A 10490-nucleotide genomic window follows, 5' to 3' on the forward strand; every position below is an offset into this window, starting at 1 on the left:
AGGAGACCTAGGAGGAGGGCCAAGATTTTCACAGATGTGAGACTCCAGCTATCTGCTGGTCACTCAGGCTTCCCAGTTTCCCACCCTGCCTTCCCCCAGGACAAGACCAGCTCTTCCTGCCATCGGGGTCTCAGAGAGGAACTAGAAGGGAGGTCCATGGGATTATGTGATCACAAGCTCAACGAATTAGAATGGGAAGGGACCGCAAAGGGATCCCATGATGAGAACCACAAGGACCAGGACGGGGGCTGCCGGGGTGGCTGCTAGAGCCCAAGGGCAGGCAGTGCTTGGCCCCACTGACCTGAACTTGGAGCCGTGGAGGCTTGTTACAATTAGAGCTGCCCATGGGGCATAAGTAGCCTCCCTCTCAGAAGGCTGACATCAGATGATGGTCGGGAATGTTCTAGTGAAGATGCTCTGGGAGTTTGGGCCGGATGAAGGAGCTGCTAAGCCCCCTCTCAACTAGAAAGCTCTGAGATCTGAGATTAGAGCAGAATCCTACTCAGCTGAAGGTTGGAGTAGATGGTCTCTGAACTCTGACAGATAGGGGACTAGAGCAGGGGAGGGGAACATCTGGCCCACGGACCGTACAGGCCCTCCAAATCATTTGGTCTGGTACTGCCAAGGCAACCAGGGACAGGACTCAAAATTCAATAAATCTCAGAGCTTTTTAGAGGTGAATTAATTAAATGTTTGACCAAATCTAGCAGTCTAATTTTTAAGTTGATCATTTTCTATGGCTCTCAAATGATGTTATAAATATCCAACTGGCCCTTGGCAGAAAAAAGGGCTAGAGGAGCAGAGATCTAGAGTTGAAAAGGCCCCCAGAGGGCATACAGTCCAGTCTCTTCCTTCTACAGTTAAAGAAACTGAGGCCAAGGGAAGTAAGCTGACTAGGCAGTTGGGGAGCTAGGCTACATTTTACATATCATACTTTTATTATGCTTTTTCCTCATAAATACTTCTTCCTGGGAAATGATTGCTTTTTCCTTCAGCCTCAAATAACTTTTTATCTTTTGGAACTGGTATCAGGAAGACGAGTTTACAGCCTGACTCAGCCACTTAGTTTCTGTGTGACCCTGAGCGGGTCATTCAACCTCTGTCTGCTCAGTTTACTTATCTGTAAAATGAGTATCGTAATAATTATAGCCCCTACTTCCCAGGGAGCTTGTGAGAATCAAATTTTATATATATCCCAACCCTTAGAGTGCAATCTGCTTGCTATTATTAATACTTAGTATTATTATTATCTTCATCATTATCCAACATTCCTAGCTCTAAGGCTGAAAGACACCTCTGAGGTCATCCAGGACAACCTTTTTATTTTATGATGGAGGAAAAAGAGACCTAGAAAGTGGAAGTGATATGTCTAAGGTCAGACAACTGGTAAATGCCATAAATAGGATCTGAACCCCAACTCTGGAGCCAAAGCTCTGTGCCTCACTGCCTACTGTGGCTTAAGGGAGTGGTCACTGACTTGAAACACTGCACTGAGGACTCCCCCCATTGCATTTCCAAACATTCCCGCTTCCTACCAATGCTCAAATCCCCAGCCTTTCTTTCTTCAATAATTCCAATGATCCAGCCTAAGTTGGGGAAAATAGCATAGGCTTTGGGGTCAAAAGACCATGAGGCTATGATCCTACAGCTCCATGATCTTTAAAGTTCCTAGGCCTCTGCTCTTTTCAAGTCCCTGGCCTGGGCCCTGATTGAAAGCGAGCAAAAGCCTCTTCATGGGAGACTCTCCATGTCCTTGGTGGAACTGGTCTGAGGAGGAAGTGAGCAGAAGGCTCAGTTTTGCAATTTTGCTCTTCTGGCTGCTAAGAATGGCAGGGAACAAAGAGGGGGAGGGGAGAAAGCAGGGCTAGACTCCCACTCTCCAATTCTGGTTTACTATCCCCAGCCCTGCCAAACTGGTTTCAAAATCAGGAGTGGGGGGTGGGGATTGCAGGCTTTGTTAGGGGCCTGCAAGTCTTTCTCCAGAATTAAACTTGGTTCTTGGCCTAGCCAAGGAATATATCTCTCAGAAGATGAGAGTAAAAATCCCGAGCAGCCTGAATAAGGGTGAAAAATAAGGAAGTCCTGGTCTAAGACGACATGCAACCTGATTAGAAGGCAATCCAGTCTCAACCATTTACTACCCATGTGATCCTGGACAAGTTTCTAAGCCTGTCTGGCCTCCCTTCCTCACCTATAAAGTAAGGGTCTTGTTACACGTTAGATAGTAATATCTCCCAGGACTACTGTGGAGATTCAAATGAGAGAACTAATGTCAAATTATTTTATGAAACGCCACATATGGAGGCTGTTGGGCTGAATGGAAAGAGATCTGCCTCTGGAGTTAGAGAACCTGGGTTCAAATCTTGTTTCTGATGCTCACTCCCTGGGTAAGTTGGGTAAGTCACTCGATTTCTGCAATAGGACAGGTTGGGGTCCATGATCTCCAAAGACCTTCCAACTCTCGATCTAGAACCCTCTGGTCATGTAGGGCAAGGGGAGGATTTAGCTCTGGAACAAATCTTAGAGTTTACCTGAGGTTAAAAAAGGCATAATTGTATTTCACTCTAATTAGTCTCCTTTGTATTCATATGTGTGGGCTTTTATGCACTTAAAAATCATGATTCTGGGGAGTTCCTGGGCTTCCCTAGACTGTCAGTGGAGTCCACAACACACACACACACACACACACACACACACACACACACACACACACACACACACCACATACATACATACATAGCTAAGAACCCTACTCTATTCCAATATCCCCATTTTGTTTATTTTAATAAATATTTCATTTTTTTGTTCTGACATTGACAAGCAGGAACATTTCCACCAACATTTCCACCTCCTCTGCATTTTACAGATGAGGAAACTGAGACCTTAAAAAAATAGAAGTGACTTGCACAAGTTCACATAGACAAGTCCGAGGTGCTCTAGTCAGTCAACTAGGCTAGGCCTCTTTTTCTATTAGGAGCCACATCGACTCTCAGAATGCGCGCTCGCTGGTTAGGACAGACCAGAGGAGCCCCGGGGGAAGCATTCCGCAAGCTGTTTTCTCCCCTACAAGCTTTCTCCCCATATCTCAGACAATAAAGCAGAGCTGGAATTGCCCTATGGCTCTAAAAACAATAGGAGAGCCAAAAGCTGAGAACCCAAGGCTAGCAACCACGGAAATGATACAAGATGGAATTGTCTGAGAAGAATAAAAAAGTAAGGAAAGTCACAGATCAAGAGGATGAAAAAGTAATAACCATATGAAAAGGGGAAACTTTCTTTTACTAGTTCATGTTTCAGGCAGGTTGTTTAGGCAAGAATGTTTACAAAGGAGAAAATTAAGGCTCAGAGAGTCCTCTTGACTTGCCCCGTGGCTGTCCAGAGTATTTCCAACCAGCCCCAGGGCTCGACCATCCACGTGTCCATTCTTTCCCCCACATCACCAGGTCTTAGGACATTAGAATGGTGGACACAATGTTGTCCTCATTAAGAAAAACAGAATCTGAAGGATTCCCTGGCCTGGATTCAGAGTCAGAGTTGGAAGGGCCCTTGTTGGAAGATGGGGAAACTAAGACCCAGGTCACACAGCCAACAAAGGACAGGAGCAGTATTTAAACCCAGGTGCTCCTGACTCAGAATTCATTGCAAAAGCTCTGCTGCCCTCCCCCAGCCTTCTCTCAACCCCAGAAGCAGCTGCTCTGGGTGACAAGGGTCCTTGTGGTTAGAGGGTTAGTTTAGGCCAAGAAAAGCACAGACATGGCCAAGGGCTTCACCAACTGTCTACCCCACCTCGAACCCAAACCACACTCCACACAAACAAGAGGCCTCTTAAGAGGAGACACCCATGAGGCTACGCCTGGTTAGCAATGGGTAAGGTTTTAAGGTAAGGTAAGGTGATGGGTGTAATCACACGGGCTCCTTTTCCTTTATTTAGCCTTTTTCTTATACCAGCCCTGGGAGGCAGGCACTGCAAAAATCACACCCATTCTACATATATAGAAAATGAGGCCCAGAAAGGCAACTTGCCCCCAAATCCTCATTGCTTGGAAATGTCACAGCTTGGATTTGAACCCAAGATTCCCAATTTCTATACTAATGCTTGCCAGCTCTCTGAAGAATAACTTTGCTAGCCAGACAATATAAAATACCATCTTCTAGATCCTCCTAAAGTGGTGTAAAAATCAAATCCTTTCTCTACCTCAGTCCTGGATCCAGGAAAAAGAGCCCCACTCTGAAAACTCCACTTAAGGATCACAGAGGGCAACCAGGTGGTGCAGAGGGTAAAACACCAGATCTGGAGTTAGCATGACCTGAGTTCAAATCCAGCCTCAGACATGAACTATGGGACTCCGGGAGAATCACTTAGTCCCATTTGCCTCAGTTTCCTCATCTGTAAAATGAGCTAGAGAACAAAATGGCAACCAACTCCAGTATCTTTGCCAGGGAAACCCCAAATAGGGTCATGAAGAGTTGGACACGACTGAACAACAACAAAAGGATCTAGGGCTAGCCCTCAAAGGTCATCTAGTCCAACTTCTTCATTTTACAGAGAAAGAAACTTGAAGCCCAGGGGAAGGGATGGGACCTAATCAGTGTCACATAGACCAAAAGCAGTTCCAGGTCCTCTGGCTCCAAATCCAGTTGGGTCTCTAATCTCTGTACCCCAAGGACTGAGTATACAATGGACTCTTCATGTTTGCTGAATTGTTCTTGTATTACCCAGAATTCTTTCATTCTCTTCTACCTTTCAGGGATCCCCATTCCATCTCCAGCCTCTTCCACTAGAATAGGGCATCAATTTTCAAACTTTTTGATCTCTGTACCCCTTTACATTCTTAAAAATTATTAGACTCCCCCAAAAGCTTTTGTTTATATGGGTTGTATCTATTATTATTATTATTATTATTAACCATTAGAAATGAAAACTTCAAATAAAATACCAATCAAAAAAACCCCATTTGTCCTAAGAGTGGTAGAAAGACAGACACCAACCTCTATTTTATGTTTAATGCTCTGCTAACAGAGGGTTTCTGAGGAAAGCAGGATTAAAATATCATCAATAAAGTCATCTAATGTGAAATTTTTTTAAAAAGAAAATAAAACCTATCTTACTATTATTATAAAAATGTTTTTCAACTTGCAGATCCCCTGAAAAGTGGGGACCCACAAGGTCCCCAGACCACATTTTGAGAGAGAATGTAAGAAAAGATGATTTCCTAGAATCACAGACTTACAACTGGGAAGAAGCTTCAAGATCTTCTAGCTCAACGCCTTCATTTTACAATTGGGGAAACCAAGACCCAAAGAGGAAAGTAACCTGGCAAGGCCACCCAGGAAATGAGTGATAGAATGATGATTTAAAGCTGGGTCCTCTGATTCCCAAATAAATACTCTTTCTCCTTGGGGCCTTGGAGTCAAAGATTCTTGGTCTGCAGAGGAGGCAGGCCAGGCCCAGGATGGGAAATGGCTTGCTGGGGTGGGGTGGGAGTGGGGGCGTCACACAATTGGTAAGCATCAGTGTTAGAATTTAAACTTTTGACTCCAAGTCCAGTTTTCTTTCTAGTAAATCACAAAATCCCCTGTTTTTGTCCCTGCCGGTCTCCCCACCCCCAAAGGAGAACCGAGAACATCAATGAATGTCTATGCCATCCGATGACCAAATGGGGGTTTCTGACACCCCTTACTACCAAACCCAGAAGGCTGTTTCTCATCCAGGCAGCCCTGAGCTGGGGCGGGCAGGCCCAGGCAAGGTTGCCTTCCCAGGCTCCCCGCTCCCCCCTTTCCCTCCGCCCTTCCCACGAGGGCTGGAGCAGATGGCAGAAGTTGGAAGGGGTGAGAGAGTTAACAGGCCCAGAAGACAAAGGGAGCACGAAGCTCTCCCTCCCTCCCTCCCACCCACTGAGGGAGGGGCCCAGCCACCGGGAACGGAGCCCCTGACAACTCATCGCGGCGGCAGCCCCACAATGCTTTGCCTGACAGACAATTCCCAGCACACAAATGAACCATGGCCTTTCCTCCGGCAATCCCAGCCCCATCAGGGCCTGGGCTGCCATCCCATCCCCTTCCCTGCTGGCCCAGAAGCAGCCTGATCTGCCTCAGGTACCCTCAGACACCCCCGCCCCGACCTGGGGGAGCCACAGAGGACCAGAATTCACCAAGGCATTCCAGGCCCAATATATCCTGCTGCTGCACCTCTCCTCTTCCCCCCCATTCCAATCAAAACAAGCCCATCATCATTCCCCTAAACACGTCTCCCGGTAGCATCCACATCCACCCTCCCCCCCATCTCCATCTATGGGAATCATGTTTTCATTTCTTTGAGAAGCCAAGTCATAGACTGGAAAGGCCATTGAGTTCAGAGTCTATCATCATCACCGTCACCTTCATCAACATCAACATCATCATCACCACCACCATGTTGTTGAGATTATTATTACTTGAACTTAGGGAGTGCTTAGAAGGTTTACAAAGCACTGATTCTTGAGTCAACCCTGTTGGATAACTGCTGTTATTAACTCCATTTTGCAGGTGAGGAAACTGAGGCAGAAAGGGGTCACATGGCTAATCGGTCATGATTCCAACTCGGGTCATCCTGCCTCTAGACCATGACTCTATTCCTCTATACCTCTCAACAAGGCACGTCCTCACTTTCCTTCTCTGTAAAATGGGTCCCTCCTGGTTCCATGTCCTAATGTCCCAGATCTCTGAGAGGCCTTGAATAGACCACGAGTTTGCCTGGTCCCCACCCCGTGTCTGATCCTTCTTGGCTGCGTGGCCCTGAGTGCCAACTTTCAATCTGTAAAATGAAGGCGTCAGTCTGGATGGTTTCTAAGGGATCCTTGGCTCCCCTTCTCACTCTCCCACAGCCAGGAATGTGTTTCCACTGTGCTCCCTACCCTTTGTACCCTTCCCAAATTCTTATTACACTTGAGGGACCAAAAGTCTGGGAACGGGTGTCTTGATTGTAGCTCCCAAGCTCCTTGAGGTGGGGAAACTGAGTCTTCCTCATCTCTCTAATGCTACCTTTGCTCATGTCCTACATATTATACAGTGGGGTTTAATAAATACTCATTAGATAATTGAAAGAATGAATGAGGGGCCGCTAGGTGGCTCAGTGGACAGAGCACTGGCCTTGGAGTCGGGAGTCCCTGAGTTGAAATCCGGCCTCAGACACTTAATAATTACCTAGCTGTGTGGCCTCACGCAAGCCACTTAACCCCATTGCCTTGCAAAAGCTAAAAGAAAAAAAAAATAATGACACACACACACACACACACACACACACACACACATACACTCACACGCTTCAGTCTCAACTTATCCTTTCTGTCTTCTGCAGCCTGGAACACCTGGGCTTACAGTTCTGATGAAGATGTTTGTCCTTCCTTCTCAACAAAGACCATGCCATCAGGGAGGTGAATTGGATGGGGGGGGGGGCCTTGCTAAGTCACCAGCCTCACTTTCTCCTCCAGAGCATCTGGGTCCAGTGACCAGATATGACTCAGGATGACTGGAGGGCCCTGGATATGCTTACAGCTCTAGAGCTGGAAGGGAACCCTCCTTTTACAGATGAGGAAACTGAGGCCAAGAAAATGAAGTGACTTTCCCAGAACTCCCAGATGATAGTTCAGTTCTATTTCAATTCAACAAATGTTCAGTTAGCCCTCGTTGTATAGGATCTCAAGACTGAGACCTGGGCATAGAAAATGGAAAACAACCAATCCCTCTCTCTTAAGGAGGTTAGAAATAATAGGATAAACTAACAGCTAATTATAATGCAAGAGAGGCAAAGACTAGGGGTGAGCTAGAACTGAGAGGCAGTGGACTCCAACCACTTCTCTTTATATTTAAGGAAACTGAGGCTTGGGGAGCTTAAATGATTTCCTCAAAGACACCCAAACATGAGGATATAGGAAAGGTGGGAGACCCAAAGTAAAGGGGAGCAGGAGTGCTTCCTGGAGGAGGTGACTTATGACATCTGCCTGGCACCAAGATAGATCAGACCACTTTTGTGATTTTCCACCTCTTCATCTGCTCTTGCCTCTGTCCAAGGGCCTTTCCATTTCAGATGGGCCACATGCCTCAAACTCAGCACCGAAGACTGTAAAAATTCACCTCATGGAGAAATGGGAAGACATCTGGAAGGACTTTCCAACAGTCAGAGGATGAGAAGGTGAAGCAACTGGATTTGGAAGTCAAAGAGCCTGAGTTTGAATCTTGACTCTTATGTTTATGACTGGGCAAGTTCCTTCTCTCCAAATTCCCCCATTTATAAGAAGAGAGAACTGGACTAAATGCCCTCTTAAGGTCCCTTCCAACTTTAAATCTGGCATTCTCTATTATTGAGGAAAGGCAACATCCTCTATTTCTGAGGAAATTGTCATTTTACTTTTATTTTGGGTTGACCAACAATCATCAATGGATACAGACACTTTCAAACACCAAATTTGCATTATGCCGTTTTATAGGATAATACATTTAACAACTGAGTAACAAAATTTCCCTGTGTGTGACTGGAATTTTATAAAATCAATTTTGATTGATATATTTTCTTTCCCATTTCCTAGATCTCCCATACAAGCTTGCCCTATCCTTTCCAAAGAGCAATCATGCACATAACAAAGATTTAAGATATAAGAATAGATAATATGTATAAATTGCTATTCTAGTATATTCTATTCTATTATGTTATATCATGTTACATTATATTATATTATTATACAGAAAAGAAAGAAAAAAGTAGAAAGGGGGAAGATTGAAAAATTGATGAACACCCATGAAAAAACTGATTTGACTCTATAATCAGGGCTCCACACTCACAGACTCCAGCACTACAAAGGAACAGGGGGGGGTGTCTTCTCATCTGGTTTTTTTGGAGTCAAGCTTGTTCATCCTTGCTTCTCAGCATTCCTTTTTTGATTATTTTGTAGTTATTATTCTTTCTATTCAAATGGTTGTAGTCATGATGTCTAGTGTTTTTCTGGCTTTACTGATCTCACTTTGCATCAGTTCAAGGAAATCTTCCCAGGCTTCTCTATATTCATCACACTCCTCAATCTCTACAATATAATAATATTCTGTTACAATCATGAACCACAACTTTATCCTTTCCTCTGTCTATGAGCACCTAATTTGTTTGTCTGGGAGGTTTTTAGTAATAGAAGAGAGATGGATATCTACTTGGAGCTTTGAGTACCTAAATAAAGGAATGAATAGAACATTTATTGATTACTTATTAAGGACCAACCATTGTGCTAAAACTCTGGGGAATTCATTCATCCTAGTCAGAAGATAAGGGGATGGACCATGTAATCTTTTAAAAACTTTTCGCTAGAGAGGCAGCTGGGTTTTACCACAAGAACCCTGGATTAGGAATCAGAGGTTCTCCAACTCTGCTCTTCACCATGACCTGGATGACCTTGAGCAATCAGAGGGGACTTGTAGTGAGATGAAGTGCTGGGCTCAGAGAGAGGAAGACCTGAGTTCATATCCTTCCTCAGACACTTATTCAATGTGATACATTGAATGTGAACTTTAAAGTGCTGCATAAATTTCAATTGCTAGTATCTTACTGGACCTCAGTTTTCTCTTCTGTATTATGAAGGAAAGGAGATGCTTTCTAATGTCTCTTTAGCCACCTTGGGGGCCCCCAGAACTGGTTTGCATGCCCCCATTTGACTCTGGGGTATGTGACTGATGCCTTCCTAGGGGAAAGTGATATGCTCCCCAGAACTCAAAGAATGTTAGTAGAATTCCTGGGCAAATGGCAAATTTTCGGACCCTCCGATGAGCTGCTCTGTCCATCTAGTCAGTGTCAAGGTTAGACTCCTTCACCCCTGAATATATAACTCTGGATGGAGGGTGGAAAGGATTGTTGAATTTGGATCTAGAAAAAGCTTAGAAATGATATACTCCAAAAGCCTCTTTGTGAAGGCTAGAACAAGACTTAGCCAAGGTCTCACAGTTTTGTAATCCCAGAATCAAGAATTGAACCTAGGTCTTTGACCTCCAAATTCAGGTGTGTGTGTTTGTGTGTGTGTGTGTGTGTGTGTGTGTGTGTGTGTGTGTGTGTGTGTGTGTGTGTGTTTCTGTGTCTATCTGTCTCTGAGTTCCTCTCCCTATCCCTCAGAAATCTCTTTTCAGTCCAGACTGCCATCTACTCTGCCATTATTGGATAACCTTGAGTAAGTGACTTGCTTTCTCATCTGTGTAAATTTAGGGTGATAACCCCTGATCTGCTTAACTGAAAGGGCTGAATAAGGATTAAAAGCAGAAAGACCCATGAAAGAACTGGGAAGAAGCTGGTACTTGGAGGAATTCATCACTCTAGTGCTAACCTTGGGCCTGGGGCAGGGGCAGGGGCAGGGGAAGGGCAGGTGCCAACCATCAACACAATTGTTCTCTGGGTATATACCACCATGAACCTCTGCTGTCCCTTAGTGCTACTTGAAGAGATTAAGATTTTTTCAAGTGAAAGGGTTAGGCACAAAGGT

This window comes from Macrotis lagotis, chromosome 2 (assembly GCF_037893015.1).
Source record: "Macrotis lagotis isolate mMagLag1 chromosome 2, bilby.v1.9.chrom.fasta, whole genome shotgun sequence".
Lineage (NCBI taxonomy): Eukaryota > Metazoa > Chordata > Mammalia > Peramelemorphia > Peramelidae > Macrotis > Macrotis lagotis.